Consider the following 21,063-nt stretch of genomic DNA (forward strand, 5'->3'; position numbering starts at 1 on the left):
GTGGCACATACTGAAGGCATATTCTAGTGGATTTCGTCGGAAACTTCCCAGCACTTCGCGTATTTAGCTGCATTGGTGTATATTCTGCAGTTACCTTATTTGTTTCTCATTGATTTTTCATTGACATTAATAGAAAAATATTTCGTGCTTTTTTTATTTTAGGACAATTTGCTTTTGGAATATAGAATCTACATAGTCTGTTCTACATTTCAGCTGAATTTCAGCCATTTTTCCGAAGTCTGTTCATATCATTGCAACAGGATAGGCCCTTTAAGGTTCAGTGCAAGGGCGTCGATCCTGGGGGGAGCAGGCGGCCCGGACCCCCAAAGCTCATGTGGGCCTCCTATTGTATTTATGAATATACAATATTTGGCATAATTTTAATGCAATTTGTCTTAAAATCCTCATATATATACCTTCTGCAACTGAAGCCCTCCCCAAATTTATATAGAAAACGGCGCCCTTGGTTCAGTGCACGGAGTTCTCAGGAATTCGAAAGCTAGTACACCGTATAAAACAATATTTATTTACAGACATATCTTTATTAATTATAGTAAGTGAACTAAAACTATAATATTAAATAAAAATATATAAAGTATATTAATATGTTAGTGAGAAACTTAGTACGTCTTGATACGTATTTCCAAGATCTGGACGAGCAACCAGGCCTGTATCCAGAGGGGGTCTAGATGGGCCGGCACCCCTAAATTTTTATTGGCCCCCTAAACTTTTCACGGCAGGTTTGCAAATGAACTATAATATGGTTGGTTCGCCCTCCCCCTACATTTTTAGGCTGGCTATGGGTCTGAGAGCAACTCCTCCTCCTTCATTCCCTCTGCAGGCAGCCATGATATTAACCTTAGTCGCAAAATGCACGGAAAGGATTAGGTGGAATGATGGTGACGAACGAGCGTTAAGATAACAGGCATACATTTTTTTTTTTTTTTGTCAGGGTTGGAGGTTTGGTCTAACTAGAAGACCAATAGATGTCAGTTTATTTTGTAACCGTGTTTTAACTCGTGTTATTTAAAAGTGAGGGAATAACAGTAGATTGTAGATTGCAGTTTAAAAGAGAAAATTTGAAGTTTCTCGAAAGCTATCACAAAATTTATTTTTATTCGCGAAATAAAGAAGTCGATTTATAAGAAGTGCTGATATCTCTTGAAAAAGTCAAAGCAGGGTGTCATAAAAGAGGAGAACGGAGGATCTTTGGCGATTATAGAATGGTGCTAGTTTTTTTTATGAAGCAAAGTGAAGATTATAGTTCTGATTTCAGAAGTTCAGAACGTTGGTTGATAATCTTTGAATGTGGGTCTCTCTAATATTGTGAACGGAACTGCCGTTGAACACTAATTACAGACTTGCTTCCATGATAATCAAGCACATAGATCTCTGCTCCCCAGTCAATGATATTTTCCGTAACTACTCGCTTCTGACTTTTACCAGGAAGTGGAAACACTACGTGAAAACTAAACTTTGAAACTTAACCTTACGAAGCATATTTCTCACAAAAACATATGTATCAAAACATATTAATTTCACAAAATAAATTTCTAAAATCAGGTCCATAATTTTGACTTATCCTGTATACAGAAGAGAATGTTAGGTATAAATATTTATACTGCATTTTCTATGCATGATCGTAGCATGGTTCATAATAAAGTTCTCTTGGTTGGGCACTCTGGTGGGAAACGACCTATGATGTAAAGTTGATCATGACTCCCTTTTCTTTATAACCTCGAAGTCACATAAAGACGTAAACACATGAACTCGAGCTGCATATTTGACAATACAAATATAATGTAAATTTCAAAACTGTACAAAACATCTTAGGTCAAATCAGTATGGCGTGAAGCCCTCTTGTAGTACAATCTGCCTGTTTTTTTTTTTTTTTCTTTGAGTTTCACATTCGACGATTAAGCACCGACACTAAGGAAAAAAATGATGATAAAATGGGTGATAATGGTGGAATAAAGAAAGTGAGAGGAAACGGAAGAACTTCGAGAAAACACTCACACGGATTTTGTCCACCATAAAATTGACTTGGCGAAAACTGGAAGCGAATCAGGGATTCCACACGCTTTACCTGTGAGTCACCGAAGCCCCAGACAGTCTCTACTGGTTGCTGCAACGTATCAAATAGGTTTCCACCTTTTTTCAAGGACTCTCCAGCCACATTGCTTGTATGAAAGTCTACAAGACCTCGGTACTCTATGCTCAGAATAGTGATGAAAAGGGTAATGGGAAACTATATTCCTTCTATGTTCTATGTGCAACATGTCAGGCGACCATGGAGGCCAGGGAAGCAACAGCATCTGTTGTCCTAATAGAAGTATTGCACATGCAGGTGTATTGTATTGCTGATAAATTTCGTCCGGTGGGCACCTTAAATGCACTGAGAAAAAAAAAGCGTACGTGGCTACATACAAACGTAGGTTATTGTAAATTCTGTAGTTTTTGGAGTTTACATACAACGTAAAATATAGTTTATACATATTTTCCGTATAACTGTTCCGAATAAACGTACTTTCAGTACTGTAGATTAATATGTGATCCGAACCATGTGAACCACAAGGACTTTACTGGGTCGACTCAAGCTCTACCCTGCTGAAATCGAAATTTTTTGTAGATCCCTATCATGTGTTACAATATAAATTTTGAGCTGTGACACGATCTGTAATTTATTTCTTAATATTGCTATTTTGCACTGACAATAGTATAGACTATTAGATTTGATCTTGCACTTGATCTCTGCTCTGTCTATTTTATAAAAAGAACGTAATTGTATTGTTTTCTAAGAAAATAAGTAAAACGCTTAGAGGATAAAGTTGTTATGTAAGAAATTGAATAGGACGGGAAAATTGACTTTCACAACTTTGTCCGTATCGTTTCTAAATATCTGCATTCAGACGATGACTCACTAAATAATGTGTTAAGCACAATGATTAACATATAACACCTGCATGAACCGGCAGAATGCAACGTCCCACATAGCACAAGTACATCCACGGGATGTCCGAGACTGAGCCCGCAACGGACGACGGGACATCCCGGGATATCCGAATGTGCTCCCGGGACATCCACATGATTTCCGCGGGAGATCCAGATGTCCGCTAATATCTCGGGATACGCGATACTCACTGGAACCACGAAGGCATGTCTATTGGTTTTCCCTCGGACCTCCTGACCCATCTGGGATGTCCCGTGGACATCGTACATGGGAATCCTTCAGGACGTCCCATACAGGAAGTCCATGGGATGTCTTCTCATTGTCCCGATAATCCCGGGAACCGAATGGGATGATTGGGATCAAAATGGGACATCCCAGGGACGTAGTGTGCTATGTGGGATGTAACATATCACCTTTATTCTCTAAGCGCTTCAAATGTAATTCCTTAAAAATTACTTATGGTCTTTTCGAGTCCAGAATAACACAGGGTCAATACTACATAACGTAATGTCTTATAGTATTCCACCCCCCAAAACTTTAGTGCCCTTCCAGCGCGCGCCTGACCCTACACACCACATATAGCACTACACTAGTCTTGGCAAAGAAAGCTGTGTGGATTGTATTATTGTCATGCTGTATGCAAACCCAATACACAACGATTATACTGAGCGCGAGGAATCGTGAAGCTTGACCTATATTTATCAATTTCAGCACCCAACAGAACTTGAGGATGTGTTCCAGTTGTCAACCAATGTCCATGAAATTTTGCCAGTATCCGCTCTCTCTCTCTCTCTCTCCACTAATATCTCCTAAGGATAAAGTGTTGTCGGAATGCCATCTGTATTGGTTTATAAGAATAATTGTTACTGTTCTTTTTTTAGTTTCTTAACCAGGCCCGTATCCAGGGGGGTTCTGCCGCCCCCTAAAATTTTTGCTTCCTCCCTAAAATTTTCACGGTAGGCTTGCAAATGCACTATAATATATTGATGAACTATAAATGGTTGGATCGGGCCCCCTAACTTGAGCTGGGCCCCCTACATTTTTGGGCTGGCTACCGGCCTGTTCGTAACTGCTGTTTTCGGTTGTTCGGTCACCATGTTTTCAAAGTCTGGCACCGCCGTGACACTAAACATTACTGTGATTGGTGTAGAGCCCAAGCTCCACGACTCGTTAGGGCTACTATAATTCAAATGACTGCCTTCAACGAACTAGCAAAGAGAAGCAGGTGAAACTAATACATTATTTCTTCGATAGCTAGCATTATATGCCATAAATGGCTTATCACCAATAGCTTTATATTTAAGGGTCTGGCAGAAAACGTTTGGAAATACTCTTGTACGTACGAATATAGCAAGGGCGCCGATCCTGAGGGACCCGGGGGGCCTGCACTCCTAGTGCTAATGTAGGCCCCATATATTTTTATGAATATGTAGTTTTATTGTTATATGAATTGTAAAAGTATCTTTATGAATACAAACCGGATGTTTAGGCATTAAAAACTTATAAAATAGGCAGGCAATTAGGCACTTAAAATTTAAAAAAATAGGCACTAAAATGTGACTCGAAATAATGAAGATGAATACTCAATACAATTAAAAAATAAATTCAAATCATAGATAATGTTCAAAGAATGAAGAAACATACTTGATCGTTATATTTTCTTTTACTGTATATAAAAACGAAGCTTGACATATATTCCGTGTATATTTGGTAAATACATTCTCTACAGCACTTTATCAGTACACATAAGAGTCCAAATTTTATACACTTATACACAGAACAGTTCCAAGGTTTAAAACACTTTATCTGTACACTAAACAGTCCAACATTTTACATCTTATCATTAAGAAACACTTATAGTTCTCTGAAGATTCAGAATCGTTTCTTGAAATACTAAATTATATATTTTCCCGAATAAAGTCTTAATTTGAAGAAAATCCATAGAACATCCAACATTAGGTACTAAAGCAATTATTTAGGCAGGAATGGGCGAAATAGGCAAAATAAAATTGTCTTAAATTGAAACTATAACCCCAAATAAAAACTTTAAAACATTATTTTTGATCATATCTTCAATATTAAAAAATAGGCATTTTGTCTAACATCCGGTCTCTATTTATGAATATACAATATTTGACATAATTTGAATCAAATTTGTCTGAAAATCCTCACATATGCCTTCTTAGACCCTTGTCTGTAACCAAACACACATCTGAATGAGGTCCTCAAATTTACAGAGAAATCGGCGACCTTGGTATCAGGACCGTCGCGTGGGTTGTAAACGCCCGGGGCGAGAATTCTTTGGCGCCCCCTTCCATTGTGTTATGAAAAACAACCAGAGTTTATTCTGTACTCCTAGATTTAAATATGGAATGTAAGATCATAATGTAAGATAAAAGAAGTTAGTATTATGTCATTTTTTAAAAGTGAATGGCTTTTGTAGTTAAAACACAAAAGTTAATGGAAACAGGTTTTGAATTATTGAAATTGACTCCAATCTTGTTTATTTTGAACTTGATACACATCAACCTAGTAATAGTATAGAATACACAAATAACGATAAAAATATTAAAGAGGAGCCGCGGTGGATCAGTGGTAGAGCGTTCACCTCTGGTGCTATGGGTCCTGGGTTCGATCCCAGCCCCCGCCAACTGAACTTTGTGGTGGACAAACATCGTGTGCGTGGGTGGGTTCTCCCGTTTCCTCCCACTTTCTTCATTCAATCATTTCATTCATTACTCATCATCACCGTCTCCTTTAGCCTAACCGGCATAACCGTGGGACGTAAAACACAAAAATATTAAATTCCAAGATTTAAAAAAAAACTCTTCTCACAGAGGGCTGGAGAGAGTTCCAGTCGAATAATTCTAGATGATGTTTTATATTACCGGTAATTTACAAGTTCAATACTCTATCAGGAATCCCTCAAGGATTTAATATACAGGTGATATACAAAAAAACTAAAAACACTTCATACAGGACACGTAAGTTTCGACCTCCATTGTGCGTGTTGCGGTTGCCCATCGTTTTTTGTTTTCAATGTGTCATGTGGACCTTCCTCTTCCGACAGCAGTAACCAGTTCACCTGTGAGTGTCGTGGTGTGAAAGTGATACTGTAAAATGGGCGACCTGACAGATTTCCAAAGAGGCATGAACGTTGGTGCCCGTCTGGTTGGAGCTTCAGTGGCAACAGTGGCGAGAATTTTGGAGGTATCGAAAGGCACTGTGTCCAATGTCACGAGGGCATACACAATTCATGGGCAAATGACGTCTACAAAACACAACAGTGGTCGAAAGACAATTCTGTCAGATAGGGATCGGAGGGCATTAAAACGGATTGTAGCAGCTAAAAAGAAAACCACTGCAATGAAAATTACGTCTGAACTCAATTCGGCCTACAGAACCCGGTTTAATCGAAAACACTTCCACAGGAAGTTCATAAAATAAAAATTCATGGCAGGGCCGCTATTGCCAAACCCCTGGTCACAGCTGTAAACGCGAAGAAGCGTATCCAGAGGTGGGAGGACCACAAGGCGTGGACTCATGAGCAGTGGAAACACGTAATGTGGCCTGATGAATGGACCTTCACCTTGTTTCCAACAACCGGTCTGTTTACGTATGGAGAACACCATCGCAGGCCTATGATACAGACTGTCTGCTCCCAACTGTAAAACATGGGGGTGGTTCTGTTACAGTATGGGCAGTGATATCGTGGTTTTCTGCAGGTCCCATCATAGCCCTGCATGGAATGATGAATGCTAAGGCGTATGAGGCCATTTTGGGGGACCAGGTTCTACCCATGCCCAAATATTGTTGCCCAAATATTGATGGTGATGGCATCTACCAAGACGATTTGGCACCTATCACGCTGCAAAAACGGTTAAATCACGGTTTGCGGAGCATAACCAGGAGCTATCACATCTCCTCTGGGTTCCATAATCACCAGATCTGAACATCACTGAGCCATTGTGGTCTGAGATAGAAAGGCGTGTTCGGTCTCATTACCCTCCACCAGCATCCCGTAAGGGACTGGAGTATTTTTTGGAGGAACAATGGTACAAAATTCCACACACCACGATTCAGGAGCTGTATACGTCCATTCCACGTCGGATCCAAGCTGTTTTGGACGCAAAAGGAGGCCCCACACCATACTAGGTATGATTTTCAAACTTTTGCAAATGTTTTAGATTTTTTTTTTGTCTCTCACCTGTATATCTGTAAATCTGTATCTTTGACGTGGAAAGAAAATCCAATTGACTTTAACTATGAAATAAGTGGCACTTTCTTGTCTATCCCGAATACTGTCAAAATCCAGGAGTTAATTTGATAGTTAATTAACCTTTGCTCAACACATTGACTCAATAAGTAGTGCATATAGAAACCTAGGTTTAATTTATAGGCTAGGACAGGATTTCCACAAAGAATCAACATTTAAAAGGTTATAATTTTCGTATGTGAGGTCGAAATTAGAATAATGTTGTGTAACGAACCAAATTTTAGATTTGTTTCATTACAGAAAAAATAAACTCTGACATCTCTTTAAGTAGCTCCGTCCCGGAGAAGTAAGAAAAATGTTGAATTTAGTATTTCATGTCAGAGATTATTTATGCTAAGAAATATCATAAGATAACCTTTTGCTTAATGTAAAATTTTAAATATTCGTATCTTACTATATTTTATCTATATGATTTATTAATTATTATAATTTAACGTATGTAATCCACTGAATGTTTACAAAACACGTCTTATCAAAAGTATATAGTTACTTAGAAGGATTTCATATGCACAATATCTTAACTATGTATTGATATCGACAGATTGTAAATCGGAAATCTAATTAGTGTAAAAGAAGAAGAAAAAAGATTGCCTTGATATACATTATTATATAAAAGTTACAAATTAAGTGATACTGCTTTCGGTGATTTCGCAATATTATATGTGATATAGCTGTGTTAAGTTAATTAAAGATAATTAAAACACTTCTCATATCGATTTTGAAGTTGTTGTGAAGAATTTAATGTATAATTTTGCGATGTGTACGACAGAAAATATGTACGACTAAACTAGTTCAGGATCCCCCCAATTGATTCGACCTCACCTCACAAGATGCTATAATCCTTCTTTATTATTGCGATACTAAGTAATTTATTGAGCCATTGATACTTAATCCGCCTGAAAATTAATGCTGATGACGATATGCTTAATAGTTATTCTACTATAATTTGTTCACTAACAAAGTATGAGTAAATGTGCCTTATAAATTCGCATCTGTACACAACCAGATAAATGTATAGTTAATATAGTCATAGTGATGCCATGGAGGGAAACCGCCTTGTGAATGGGTAATTCGAGCGAAGTAAATGCCGAACCCTTTTATATGTAATTGTAAGTGCGTTGAATCCTTCATGAGTAATCACGCTTGTGGCGCCTGTGATAAATGTTACCTGTGTTGCTAATGTGGAATCCTAGATGCCCTAACGATTTATGGTATTTCTCATACTCTAGTCTCCATTGTCTGGATAGCTGTCGGCCTCAGTTTAAGGTGAGATTATTTGTTCCTTGAAGTTCGAAATTACGTCAGTCACAATTAGTTGTATGTATATATTTATGTAAGTATCAAGAGAAGGAAAGAAATTATGAAGCCAGTGATTACCGTTGACACTCAGGAAACCACATCAAGAGAATCTGGAAAAGCGATATCCTGAACATAAAAAAAATATGAGTCTACACTTCATCATTCGAAGACGTAATGCGTGAAGGTGTGACAGAAAATGGCGACCCAGCCAGGATCGTCGCTAGAGGGCGCTGAGACACTTCAGTGACATTCTTTGATGTTGGCTATCCGATGTTGATTGGTAATTTTTACTAAATGGAATTTTCAAGATCTTTAGCAAAATGGTGAGTGAAAAGTCGTTGGGGGACCTGACTTACAAAAGAATGAAGCGTACAAAAGCTAAACAGACTGTTTCTGGGAATATTGAAACCCAGATCCAATACGGATGTAATTGTGATCCTCGTAGATCTGCAAATGAACTCACAGTGAAATGTGATAAGTGTAGTAATATTTACCACCTAGACTGTTTAGATTTGGAACCAGAAGAATATGAACAGTTAGCTAAACATGAATGCCCATGGGTATGTGAGAATTGTCACCTGGTAGTACAGTCTGATGAATCAATGTTGCCAGTACAGGTCATTGATGGTGAAGGTTCCGGAACTGAAACAGCATTAGCTGGAAGTCCGCAAGTGACGGGTGAATTGCGAGTGCTAATGAAATGGCTGGATGAGAAATTTTCCGAATTCGCAGGCATGAAGACCTTAATGGAGAAGATGAAGAGAGACCAGGAAGAAAGCCGGAGAGAAATTAGTGAATGGAAGGAATCGCAAACAGATAAAATAGTACAATTGGAAAATACTATGGTGACAATGAATGGTGATCTCAAGAAGGAAACTGAGGAAGAAGTTAGCAAGTTGAAGACAGCAATAAGTGATCTTCAAATTAGTGGAACCAAACAAAATGACGAAATACATCAGTTGAAAGAGATACAGAAGCAAGATGAAGAGGAAATTAGAACTTTGAAGACCGTCCTGGATAATCAATGTGAAAGGTTAAATCATCTTTATCAACAGATGGAGAAACCTGGCGAGAAGCTATCTGGCGAGAATGGATCATTATCCCAGGAAAAGTTTGGTAAAACCCTTAGTTCTAAGAATGATGTGTCTCTTGTTTGTACCAATAACACTGTTGCTAATTTGCCTTCTTTTACAGCGGTAAGTGGAAATTCTTGTTCTTTTCTTTCAGCGGCGGAAGGAATTAATAGTACTCCTGTTGTCGTTACGTCATGCATGCCATGTTATAACCCGTTAACAACTGTTGTGAATGGATTAGTAGATAATTGCCACTGTAACGCTGGAAGAAATTCACAAAACGCCTATACGACTATGACTCATGTGGGGAGACCAATATCAACATGTAGAGAACATAAGTCTCACGAAGATAGGAGAAACTCTTTAATATTCCCTAATAGTATGCATGAGAGGTTTTCGTTGGCAGATTTAAGCAAAGGAATGATGGATGCGGATGACTGTTATGAGGAGTCATATCATCTGAAGCCTCGTGATATCCGGGATATCCCGAAGTACGGTGGGCAAATTACGCCTGGCGCAGCGCGAGCATTTCTGGAAGCTTTTGAACAATATACTGCGTTACTCAAACTGTCTGGTCGAGATAAGTTACTACTCCTTACTCAATCTCTGGTCAAATCTGCTGGAGCATGGTTAAGAAACATTTCCAGTTCTATTTACACCTACGAGGATTTCGTCTACTACTTCCGACAACAATATCTGTCGCCGCAAATGGAAAGAATGCAGAAGGGACAACTGCTTCAGGAAAGATATGATAAAGCGAAATATGGTTCCTTGGTGGAATTCGCATGGAACCTGGTGGATCGGTATCAAAGAATTGTGGAGAAGTATGATGAAGATGAAGCGCTGGATATAGTGTTGAACTGTCTCCCTCCAGACGAGGCTAGGCTGTTTCGGGCTTCTCCTTGTCGAACGGTGAACGAATTGTTATTTCGTCTAACCGATCTTCAGAGAGTATGTGGTAACACAATAATTAGAAATACACCGACCACTAGGAAAGCCCCAATCATAAATAATGTCCGACGTTCGGAGCCTATTAAACAAGTCAGGGATTCGTCAGTGCAAACAAATAGTTACACATGGCCGAGAAATCAACGAAACGAACGTCATAATAATAATTTCCGACGAAGACGCTTTCCTTGTAGAGATGTAAGCAGAGAAAGAATAGAGTGTTCGTGTCAACATCAATGTCCTCAACACATTACAGATGCGGTTAATAACTCGGGAATGACGAACACAGTAGTTACCACGGTGGAAAGTTCCATACCCGTGAGAGAGACTCCAATAACGACGGGAAACTTAAGGCGCGATCATCTATAACGGGGAACGATGATTGCGCCTATCAAAATTCCCCGGGGAGTGATCCTGACGGTGAAAGAGAAACTGTTGTAAAGGTCTTAACAGGCAATAAGCAGCTATCGGATATTACTTACACTATCTCGTTTGTAATTGAAGAAACTGAAGATTCTGAGATAAAACAAATTGAAGAATATTATTGTCCTTCTCCAAGCGTATTCTGTCAGATTGGAAACTTTGAATTAGTAGGAATTATAGATTCTGGAGCCGAGTTGAGCCTGTTAAGTGAGAGAGTATGGTTACAGCTATTACAAAGATTCCCATCTGCTAAATTAACGCCATGTCCTCATGTTCAACTTAGTGCTTTCGCTGGGAAAGATCGGTATCAAATTAAGGGTATGCAGCTGTTAAATTTGAAAATAAAAGATCACTTATTTGAAGTTCCTATTTTTGTAGTAAGGAATATGCGACCCGACTTATTACTAGGCAGTCCGTTTTTAAGAAAATTTGGTGGAGTTATAGACAGTGGTAAGCAATGTTTGACATTAACGGATATATACGGGAACACAGTTTCGATAGAGCTCACTAAACCAATGCCAATACAAATATTTCCAAATAGTGATATATACAAATTTTCTGTATATTCAGACCTAAACAATAAAAATGAATTCGTTCAAGAGTATTACCGGATTCCTGAACCAAACGTCTCTGAGGAAGAACTAAAAACATGGGTATCAGAAAGGTCGGATTTGAATGAAGAAATAAAGAATAGATTATATAATTTGTTATGTAGATATCGTCACGTATTTACTGAATACCCCAAGAAGATAAAAACTAAACTATACAAGATCCAACTTACAGATGAAACTCCGGTAGTTGGAAAACTTTATTGCATTCCTCAAGCCATGAGGAAAGAATTTGAAGAGGAATTAAAAAAATGGATAGATTATGGAATAGTCGTAGAAATGTCCTCACCTTATAGAAATCCTTTACACTGTGTGAGGAAATCTTCAGGTGGAGTGCGTCCTGTACTCGATTTAAGGGAACTTAACACTAAAGTAGTGGCACCCAAAGTACAAGTGGAACCTATAGCTGAAATTTTGTCTAGGCTAACAGGAGCGACGTTCTTTTCTGCCTTTGATTGTACCTCAGGATACTATGGAGTACGTTTACATCCCTCATCGTATAAATATACTAGTTTTGTATATTTAGGCCGTCAATTTTGTATGTGCGCGCTCCCGATGGGTTTAAAATCTGCTCCAGCAGTATTTCAGGAAACGATGAATACTTTTTTTTCGATGGATACTCGATCTTTTGCTACGGTGTACTTAGATGATGTCCTTTGTTTTTCTTCCTCCATAGAACAACATTTTGAACATTTAGAAACGATTTTTCGCATTTTTAGCGAAGCAAATTTCTCGCTAAATTTTAAGAAATGTAAGTTCTTTCTACAAGAAATCAAATTCTTGGGACATATAGTGAATGGTAAAACCGTGAAAGTAGACCCAAAGGCCAATGAAGCCATACGTTGTTTTCCTGAGCCGCGTACTAAGAAACAAATGAAATCCTTTTTAGGAGTTGTGGGTTGGAGACAAAAATTTATACCGGGATATGCGCAATTAACTGCTCCATTGTATAACTTATTGAAGAAAGAAGTTACCTTTCGATTAACTCCTGACGTACTACAATCATTTAAAAGATTAAGAACACTGGCTAGTGAACCGCCAGCTCTAAGTCAACCCAACTTTGATTTGATTTTTCATGTTTTCAGTGATGCTAGCACCAATAATTTAGCTGGGTATTTGGCGCAATTTCTCGAGAATTCAGATGATCCAGAAGTAATAGCGTATGCCAGTCGAAAAGTAAAATTACACGAACTCTCGCTGAACATTTATCAATTAGAGTTGTTAGCAATCCTTTTCTTATGTGAACACTTTGCCTGTTATATTCTAGGACGGCCGACTATTGTACATTGTGATAACAGTGCCGCTACGCATGCTCTAACTCTTAAACATCTTGATCCTCGTACGACGCGCATTATTTTGAAGCTGCAAAGGTTTGATTTACGTTTTGAGCATATATCAGGAAAGCATAATAAGATAGCAGACATTCTCAGTCGGAATCCACCGGAAGACCCCGAAGAACCCTTCGAGAATTTAAATGTATATTTTGTACGCCCAGAACCTGATTTAATTGATCCTGAGACGTTGTCAATATTTCAACAAGAGGACGATTATTGTCAAACCTTAGAAAAGTTGTTGGAAAAGGATAATAACCATGAGCATGTTATCAAAATGAATGACCTGTTGTTTGTCCGGAAAAGATTAAACCAAGATTGGAGAATGGTAATTCCTAAGGTTCTTGCTCCTGATTTAGTGTCCAAAATTCATTGTCGTGCTCATTTTGGTGTAAAGAAGTGTCTGGCATTTAGCACCTCGTTGTTCTATTGGAAAAATATGAAACGAGATTTTGCCAAGGTTACTAGAGAATGCTTACAATGTGCGACTACAAAGCCTCGGAACCGAGCTATTGTATCGGAAGAATATCATATAACCGCGTCTTGTTCCCATGAGAAACTTTGTATAGACATAGTAGGAAGATTGCTTCAAAGTCGAGGTTATTATTATATCTTATCTATCATAGATATATTTTCCCGTTTTGTAACATTCTATCCGTTACGAAAAGCCAGCTCAACCGAAATTATTAACGTGTTGGAAAAATACTATTTTCATAATTTTCCTTATCCCGCATCTGTACTCACAGATAATGGCTCACAATTTAATTCTAAGATATGGAAAGAGTATTGTAACAAACATCATATAAAACACCATACCACGTCACCATATTCACCGCAATCTAATGGAATAATAGAAAGACGACACAGAGAACTGAACAGATTGTTAAGAGTGAGAAGTGCGCAAGACCATACCAAATGGAGTTATCATCTTAAGGAGATTCAAGAGTTTTTGAATTACTCCATTTGTGAGTCTACAAATATTTGCCCAGCGGAAAGGTTTCTGTCATATTCGGCAGTGGAGGCATTTAAAAAGAAATTTCCTTGGCCGGCTGAGTTAAATGGAATAGAGCCAATGGATAAACATCTGGAATTAAGTAGAAAACGGAATCATAAGGACAAAGGAATAAGCAAGCGAGAGGATCAACTATCTGAAGGAGATTTAGTTATGGTGAAATTACATCCTATGTCCTCTTTGATCAAGTTACAAACTCATAAATATCTACCATCATATGCGGGACCATATATAATTGTAAAATTGCTTCGGAATTGTGCGATTTTGCAAAATCTTAAAGGACAACCGGCGGGTTCGCAAAACTTTCGAAACCTGAAAAAATTTAATTGCTCTGATGAATACAAAACCAAATTAATGCTTCGTTATCAATTTAATAATGTTAATTGAAAAAAGTTAATTGTTTTGTTCAAGTAGGATGTGATACTGTTGAAGTAGTTAACTGCATAGTTTGCTCATATGTGTAATTTGATGTGTTATTGATTCGATGTGTTATTGATCATATTTCTATTTGTTTTTGTGGTACGTGCGCTCTAACTGTTGTACCTCTTGCTTATTTTATTAAGTTAATATTTTGATTTTCAAGGGCTACTGCTGATATTAAAAAAAATTAAATGCCTTAAATTTTTTTTCTAACCGAGCCGGCAATCTGTAACGAACCAAATTTTAGATTTGTTTCATTACAGAAAAAATAAACTCTGACATCTCTTTAAGTAGCTCCGTCCCGGAGAAGTAAGAAAAATGTTGAATTTAGTATTTCATGTCAGAGATTATTTATGCTAAGAAATATCATAAGATAACCTTTTGCTTAATGTAAAATTTTAAATATTCGTATCTTACTATATTTTATCTATATGATTTATTAATTATTATAATTTAACGTATGTAATCCACTGAATGTTTACAAAACACGTCTTATCAAAAGTATATAGTTACTTAGAAGGATTTCATATGCACAATATCTTAACTATGTATTGATATCGACAGATTGTAAATCGGAAATCTAATTAGTGTAAAAGAAGAAGAAAAAAGATTGCCTTGATATACATTATTATATAAAAGTTACAAATTAAGTGATACTGCTTTCGGTGATTTCGCAATATTATATGTGATATAGCTGTGTTAAGTTAATTAAAGATAATTAAAACACTTCTCATATCGATTTTGAAGTTGTTGTGAAGAATTTAATGTATAATTTTGCGATGTGTACGACAGAAAATATGTACGACTAAACTAGTTCAGGATCCCCCCAATTGATTCGACCTCACCTCACAAGATGCTATAATCCTTCTTTATTATTGCGATACTAAGTAATTTATTGAGCCATTGATACTTAATCCGCCTGAAAATTAATGCTGATGACGATATGCTTAATAGTTATTCTACTATAATTTGTTCACTAACAAAGTATGAGTAAATGTGCCTTATAAATTCGCATCTGTACACAACCAGGTAAATGTATAGTTAATATAGTCATAGTGATGCCATGGAGGGAAACCGCCTTGTGAATGGGTAATTCGAGCGAAGTAAATGCCGAACCCTTTTATATGTAATTGTAAGTGCGTTGAATCCTTCATGAGTAATCACGCTTGTGGCGCCTGTGATAAATGTTACCTGTGTTGCTAATGTGGAATCCTAGATGCCCTAACGATTTATGGTATTTCTCATACTCTAGTCTCCATTGTCTGGATAGCTGTCGGCCTCAGTTTAAGGTGAGATTATTTGTTCCTTGAAGTTCGAAATTACGTCAGTCACAATTAGTTGTATGTATATATTTATGTAAGTATCAAGAGAAGGAAAGAAATTATGAAGCCAGTGATTACCGTTGACACTCAGGAAACCACATCAAGAGAATCTGGAAAAGCGATATCCTGAACATAAAAAAAAATATGAGTCTACACTTCATCATTCGAAGACGTAATGCGTGAAGGTGTGACAGTTGTACTGTTTGGACACCACATGTCACTAAATACTCTGATGCAATAGAAAATATACAGTTTAATTTTTTTTTAAAATGTTTGCATACAAGAAAACCGGTTTCTACCCAATGTTCCGTATGAAGACATAATGATGCATCTTAGTTTTCAAACATTAGAAAAAAAAGGAGATGGGTGTTTGATCTGTTGTTCTTACATAAATTATTAACCCTTTTGGGATCTTGGCTTTTTGGGCTATTGTTTAGACTTTCAGTCAAGCAGCTACTGAATCGTCACTATTTATGCTAGGATCATGGTTCATACCTCATTCTCTTCAGAATAGAGCTGGCTTTCAAATGGTACCACCTGCTTGCTCATACCATATACCAGAAGCGGGAAAAAATGACAAAGTGAAAATTTCAGAGGGAAATTTTTTCTCGAACTTGCCCCCCCCCTGGACCCCCCCCTGTGTGAACGTAGCCATCTAAAAAAATCTGAGAAATAGTACTTGGTATACTGAATGTGTGTACCAAATTTCAAGTTTCTATCTTGAATAGTAAGGACGGGAGAAATTTTATCAGGAATTCCCACCATGCCCAAAACTACCTCAAAACACCATGATCTCAGGGAAAAAAATTCCTGAGAAATCCCTAATTACCCTAGGATCATGTTTCGCCCATCATCCTCTTCAGAATAGAACTGCCTTTCAGACGGTATGACTCACGTGTCTCTATCATGTATGTAAGGCGGGCAAATCCCGACCAAAGGGATTTTTTTGGTCTAAAAAGCCCTTTTTTCAACTTTTGCCCCTCTGGACCCCCCGTTTTTACGCAGAAATCGGAAAAAAATTCTGGTAAATACTACTCGGTGGACTGAATGTTTGTGCAAAATTTCAATCTTCTACGTGAAAAAATAGGCCCGCCAGAAAAAGTTCTCCGACTATGCCCCACTTTTACCCTATACAGAAGTATATTTGGATAAAAATTCACTGAGACGGCCCTAATTAAACTAGAATAATAATTCGAACGTTATTCTCTTCAGAATGGAACTGCCTTTCAGACGGTATGACTCACGTGTCTCCATCATCTATGTGAGACGGGAAAATTACGAAAAACGGGATTTTTGGGGTAAAAATATCCCTTTTTTAACCGCTTGCCCCTCTGGTTCCCCCCCTGTTTTAACACTGACATCGAAAGAAAAAATCTGGTAAATACTACTTGGTGGACTGAATGTTTGTGCAAAATTTCAATCTTCTACGTTCAAAAATAAGCCCGCCAAAAATAATGAACATAGGCTTAAAAAGGGAAAAAATAGATTTTAAGATTATGACGTCATCACCTCCTATGTCTGGACGCAGGACGGTCTGAAACCATACGTAATGTCTTCTACAATGTCTCTGGACTTGAAAAAAAACGGACGAAAAAGCTCAAATAGAAGAGAAATAACGCAATGTACCATGAAAAACGCGTATGGTACAAAATGTACCATAAGATCCCCTAAGGGTTAAACGGTAAAATTGACTGTCCAGAATTAGTTTCAGAAGTATTATTAGTTGTCCCAATAGATAAGACTAGAACAGCAAACACTGGGACATGCTATTGTAGAAAAGCAAGAACTAACATATTTCATAAATTACTTCTGAGGAGAATGTGCGCTTCATATAACGAAATGATTAGATTTCATGTAGTAGATGTATTTAGTATGTCCGAAAACAAGTTCAAAACAAGTGTCAAGCAGTAACTTTCACATAATTAAACCAGATATATTTGTGTATGTATAATAGTGTATGTTACATAATTATGCACACGACACTATAACTGGGCATTAACTCTGTTCTGTTGTCTTTATGAAATAAATAAATAAATTTTACTTGCCGTGGCCTGGTCATTATCTGAATTAACATTAACTTTTTTTAAAAAATAATTTTTCAACAATCTGAATTCCTTGAATTTTGTTGATTTGTCATTCCGGCGCCCCCTCTGGTCGCTTCGCCCTGGCAATTGCCCCGGCCGTCCCACCCACGCGACGGCCCTGCTTGATAGAGTATATAGCCGTTCTTTAAGACTTCCTGATGATAATAAAAAGTATGGCTTGAAAATATAAAATCATTAGGGAAAGACTTAAAATTCATTGTAAAGTTAAGAATATTGAAGATTCTTACCTCCAATTTTAAAAACAATGAAAAACTTCGTTTATTATCGCAAGTGAAAAACTTCGCAAAGTATATTAAATCTTCTCTTAAATACTGATTTTGTAGGTTGTTGCATTAAATAAGTTCTCACAAAAATATTATATATGTTTTAAATTTTAATTTAAATAATGATTACATGATATTTTAAACATATAAATATTTACATAGTAAATATCTATGTATTTACATAGATGGAAGTTTAAGAATTTCGATACACACAGATGAGCTATGGCAGTGAAGAAGTTTGAAATTTATGCAGCGGAAGGAAGTTCATTGAATCTGCAAAGAGAAGAAAAAATGGTTTAACAATAACAAAGTATATATACGATATAAGTTAAACTCCATTACTGTTTTTTTAACACTTATTTTTTCATAGTACAAGCAAACCTCTTGAGTGCTAAAAGAACATTTTTAGATGTGATCAAATAAATAGCGTGAATAAATGGCGCGTTCAGTGCGCAAGAGAATCAAATCCACTTTTTTGCTCATTTTGGGACATATTTCGTCTTTACGAGTTCTATGGGAAGGTTCTTTCACAGATTAAGAAAGAGCCCAAATGTTGTAAATAACTCAACATTTACAGTGTTAACTTTTACATGTACTTAAGCGTACTGTACAAATTTTGTCTCTCTTTTTTCCATGTATTTAAGCGTACCGTACAAACTTTGTCTTTTTTCCATGTACTTAAGCGTACCGTACAAACATTGTCTCCTTTTCTCACAGCTTTCTTAGTTGGATTTGAATCTCTTCTAAATTGAACGTCTCGAATATTCTTTATTTTGTGACCGATTATCGGTAGACGTACATTTTTCAAGCATTTGACAAAACACAGGGAGGAAACTTAATAGCTATTTACAATAAGAAATACTGAACTCCAGTGAAGCTAAAGCCGAAACCGGTAGCATAGTCCGGTGATTCAGCTCTGTTGCAGGCGAAATTGTATGGTGGAGAAGATAGCATTAAGGGCGCATACTGTGAGAGTTAATCCTGCCTAGTAGCTTGTTCATCCATCAAATGCAACAGATTTAAGTCCTGGTTGTGAGTCGGAGCCCACGTTAATATAGTACGTTCTTTTGTTCATAATTTCGATATCGCATAATGATGTATAACGCAAAAGCTGAAAACTGAAGCGAAGACAGTTGTATGTAATGGTACAAAAGAAAGTACGAAAAAAAATATACAAAAACATAATTAGGAGTGTTTCTTTAATGCAGTGATCACTAAACTATCGATCGTTAGCTATTAGTTGGTAGACTCCATTCGGTTAACTCTCCGGTTGGCTAACCTTGATTCCTCCACTGAGCTGACGCTAACGACAAAAAGCTGGCCGACGACAAAAAGTTGGTCGCTGACGACAAAAAGTTGGTATAGTGCTGTCAAAATGTCTTGAGCCGTGGCAAAAATGCGAACTAAAGCTCACCCTCGACATAACCACGCGTTCAGCCAATAAGGGTTCAGCTGTTGCTAAGCAGGAGAGAATTAGCGAAAGGGAGTGGAATTCCTTCAGTCGACAGCAGCGCTCAGAACGGAAGACTAGGTGTCAACTGAATGTGGTATATCTATAGTTCTTTTGATTGGTAGCTCACAGTAGGATTTAACAACGGTACGGTAGCTCATGAATTTGGCGAAGACTGCTCTAATGTTTCCTTCGTAAGACAAGACAATTTGGAGATTTCTGTAGCAAAAAAGAAAGAAAAGAAAAAGAAAGAAACAAAGAAAGAAAAGAAAAGCAAAAGAAAAAACAAAAAAGAAAAGAAAATTAAAAGAAAGCATGAGTAGCAGCACCTAAAGTTGCTAGTCATGATTGTGCAGTTCACTGATGACCAATTACGAGTGAGATTGTATAACACACTGAGACCTGAAAGAAAATAATGATTTTGGGAGCCATTTTCCTTGCATCAATTGAGGTGATGGTTCGCTGAATGTCTAAATCATTTTTTCTATTTAATATTGCTTTTTGTTTCATGTGCTTTTGCCATTAGAAGGATTTTCAAATATTCCGAGACAACTATGCAATCTGGATTTTTCTAAAAGTCTACCAAGCAGCAATACTATACTGAAGAATTGGCTTTTCTAAATTTTCTGTTCAATTTCTTTTCTTAGCCCCTTTCTCTTTCCCTATCTGCTAGTGTTATTTGCTCTTTAATGTACCTTTTCTAATACCCGGTTATCCATTCTTCTTTAGGTACCCCATCCGTGAATTTCTAGTTATTTTAAAATCATATTATTGGTGAAGCAAAACGTTTAATACTCTTTAATCTACGATTTGTTGTTGCATGGGAGACAAAATGGCGGATAAAAGTCAACAAGGAGAGCTCGTTTGATAGACAACTACCAAACTGGAAGAAAATAACAAAATTGTAGTGAGCAAGTGCCCTATTTTGCCTCTTTTGCAGAGCAAGTGCCCTATTTTGCTCTAACTGCCTGATATCTTCGTGATACCATACTATAATCCTGGTGAGTGAATAGAAATTTCGCCATCTTGTACAACTAGAGTAAAAAAAAAAAAAAAAAAGACTTCCATTACAAAGTAATGTACTAAATACGAGTAGTTCAGACAGTTTTGCTGGTCTACTGCTGAATTAACTGTTCAATAGTAGTACTGTAGAGTGTGGACTGCTCGTGGAATCGTGCTATCACAGCATAACTCGAGGGGAATGAGTTGAGTTGATTTTAGTTTAGCGTCCCTTTCAGCAGCGAGGCTATATGAGACGTGGACCTACTGATTGACGTGGAATCCGAACCACATGAGCTCCCGCCGGGAATCGAACCCGGGTCTCCCACGCCAAAGGCGCGTACGCTAACCGCTTAGCCACGGAGGAGCTCAACTCGAGGGAAATGTCATCGCAATCAACACTGGTTTCATTTTAGACAATATTGCATATAATTAAACTAGTATATATCCGAGTCATGTAGAAGGTGATACAAGGAACTCTTGTTGCGTGTAGTGTGAATATGAAACATATCGGGGACATGGTTGTTCAGTGGCCCACAACATCGTGTACGTTTTTTTTTTCTCGGTTTCCTCATATCCTTCCA

Source organism: Thermobia domestica, chromosome 1, assembly GCF_964235325.1.
Source record: "Thermobia domestica chromosome 1, izTheDome1.hap1.1, whole genome shotgun sequence".
Lineage (NCBI taxonomy): Eukaryota > Metazoa > Arthropoda > Insecta > Zygentoma > Lepismatidae > Thermobia > Thermobia domestica.